Source organism: Helianthus annuus, chromosome 10 (assembly GCF_002127325.2).
Source record: "Helianthus annuus cultivar XRQ/B chromosome 10, HanXRQr2.0-SUNRISE, whole genome shotgun sequence".
Lineage (NCBI taxonomy): Eukaryota > Viridiplantae > Streptophyta > Magnoliopsida > Asterales > Asteraceae > Helianthus > Helianthus annuus.
This window is the reverse complement of record NC_035442.2, coordinates 48,318,295-48,321,178: the sequence shown is the minus strand read 5'-3', so window position 1 is coordinate 48,321,178 and position 2,884 is coordinate 48,318,295. Positions and strand designations below refer to the sequence as shown.

At 37.3% G+C, this 2,884-nt stretch overlaps 1 long non-coding RNA gene across 2 annotated transcripts; it reads right to left on the bottom strand.

The window, feature by feature from the left end:
• Window positions 1-262: 262 nt before the first annotated feature.
• Window positions 263-1,952, bottom strand: LOC110881688. Of its 2 annotated transcripts, XR_004870229.1 has the most exons (4): window positions 1,858-1,952; window positions 1,626-1,710; window positions 812-1,543; window positions 263-706 (listed from the first exon to the last, which is right to left on the bottom strand). It is a non-coding gene; the product is annotated as an uncharacterized LOC110881688 (long non-coding RNA). The 2 variants fall into 2 exon arrangements; XR_004870228.1 differs by lacking the exon at window positions 1,858-1,952 and having other exon boundaries at window positions 1,626-1,836.
• Window positions 1,953-2,884: the final 932 nt, after the last annotated feature.

Genomic DNA, 2,884 nt, shown 5'->3' with positions numbered 1-2,884 from the left:
AGGAGCTTTCACAGTTTCAAACCAGACCACAAACACCCAAGTTAAAAAGCAAAATACCGTCATTTTGGATCACTAACAAAAAATAACAGTGCTTAAACCCATGCACCTTTGCCCTGCAACTCCAACCCAGCACCTAAAGTATTTAAGGTAATAATATATTTACAATTATATTGAGTTTATAAACCACCTAATACTTTTTACAACTTTTGAAAACAAACAACCAAGAAAGAGTAAAGGCCAATAGCAAACTCATAGTCCATGATGCATATTAGAGTTTTAAGAATCAATCGGCCCATGCCATATACAAGGTGATCCATCTCTAGCCCAATGCAATGATGCATCACATTCTGGAGCCCATACTTACACCTCCATCAAGCTGGACATCTAACACCTGAACCCAATGCCATCTTAGTCCAATCCACTGATGAAGGCCAAGTCAACCATCGATCGGATAGAAACTGACAGAACAGGTATTCGGGGGGCACATGGAAGGAAGTTCATCATCGTCCAGATGGGCTTGAGCATCTTGAATTGCGGTTTCAGCCAATGAGGTAAGCTCATATGGAATCGGGGGTGGTTCAGAACCATCCCTTGTGTAAATGTTGTTATACCTTGTTTCTGTATCCCAGTTTCGACCAAAACACATACGTTGTCGATTATCTGCTCCATTTTCTATTTTCTACTTATAGATACCGATACTTGTACCCTAGATAAAAACACAAGCAAATTAACAAACAGTATACCAACAATGAATATAAAAATGATTAGTTGAAAAGGCTGTGAGATTGTGTAGTATCGCCGTATCGGTTACCTTCTCTTGTGCTTCTCTTTTATCTTGTAGTGCAAACATCTTGTTAGAAATAATGGCTGCGTTAAAATCATACCCACGGTTACTGTAAACTCTTCATGTATGTCACTATATTCATCTTTTGTAATAAAATATGAAGATGAAGAAAGATACAAAATCAAACAAGTGGTGTGCAAAAATAAAGATAAGTATTGTTTAATCCAGAAGATAGATGAATATATAACAGCTCACCATAAAAGTTGAAGGTACCATGGGTCTAATTAATCGGCAGAAGCTGGAATGCTTATTCATCGACAATGAGATTTGAGAATGATTGTTCCGATTTGAGGATAAGGACATGGTTTAAATATCCCCCTGACCTAAAAATCAAGCCCAGCCCAACCCATCGATCTTCTTTTCTCCCAGCATATTCTATCTATCGAGCCGTTTTTAGCGGCCAAAAATTTACATTATATTATATAGTGGGAATGCCTGCGCGTTGCCGCGGGTAATTATGTTTTTTTTGGCACACGTTGCATGGTCGATTTTATGTAATCTTTTTAATACTGATTTCGTAAAACAGCTAAACTATTTGAAATAGTGGGAACCCGGGCGTTCGGCGGAACTATTACATGCTATAACATATATAAAAACCGAAAATTATGTACGAGAACACATACCTTTATAGCAAAGAAAAGTTGAGGTACCCCGGATACCAATTCCTACCAAGGGCATGACCTGACAAGAACATTCGGCCTACAAGATGCATAAAATTAAGCCAAATAAAAGTGAAAATACAAATTTTCAGCAGTAAAACCATGAGGTTAATATAATTTACTTTGTAATTGTCCCATCAACGTCTGATATCACAATTCTTGCATTTCATTTCCACAAATAAATATGAGCATCAACCTACAAGAATTCTGCACAACTCACACAAAAATAATAATAAGGAATTAAATGTATAGAAGAGAATAAATACATAAAAAAAACTTTTGAACTCCTAAAATGCGGGTCGAAAAAACAAACGAAACCACATTTTTTTCGTCTTATAGTTTCAATGATCATACTTGATTAGTTCGGGTGTTCATGGTAATTCCTCTCCGAACCCTCTGTCGACCAAATCTGATTCGGTTTACCTGTGTTAACCACTTCAGCTTCCAGTTCCATAGTGTATGCCTACGAGAAGCCGGAAAAAAGTAAACAAGATAAACCATTATTAATGTTTTAGCCTGATTAAACACATTTCTTCATTCCTTAAACCATAATATTTATTCCAAGAACTATTGCCAACTAATGTTTGAGTTAATTTAAGATTTAAGAAACTTTTTGTATGTAAACTTTCACCGCATAAAGCGTCCAACTGTTCAACTCATTCTTCATTATAATCAAACAAAACATTTACTTCACATTTAGAACAAGACAAACAAAAAACACCTTAAATACACAAAAACAACACTAACCTGCTTGTTGATGCAGATTTTGTGTCCGATGCTTGTCGAATAGATTAGTTTTATTTTATGCTGAATTTGTAATAGTTAGTGAAACGGTCAAGCGAACGTGTATAGACCCGCTCGTTTGAAGTGGTCAAACGAGAGGGTTGTTGGTTTGACTGTGTGTGTGTGTTGCTAGACAAAGTTGCTGTGTTGTTATTGGTGTCGAAGGATAAGGCATCGAAGGATTATGAATATCCTTCGATGAGCTCGAAAGATACCCATCGAAGGATGGACCTCGAAGGATATCGAAGGATATCATTCGAGGTATGTGAGTATCTTTCGAAGACTGTCTGATCGAAGGATGATGTTTCGACCAGTCAGTCTGATCCTTCGACCTGCAGTGTTTGTTTTGGTATAAATACCAACACTTTGTCATTTGCAACACAAGAGTGAGAGCACAAGTGTGTGCTAGAGAGAGAATGGAGGTCTGAGACCTCACCGGGAGAAATCACCACTTGGTTTCTCCCCGGATGTATACTTCTTTGGTATTAGTTCGGTTGTCATGTAACCGGGCCGACTTGTAATGTTTACTACCGGATTAATACAAAGTTTGTTATGTTTATCCTCTCTTATCTCTTCCATCTATGAACATGAACACGAA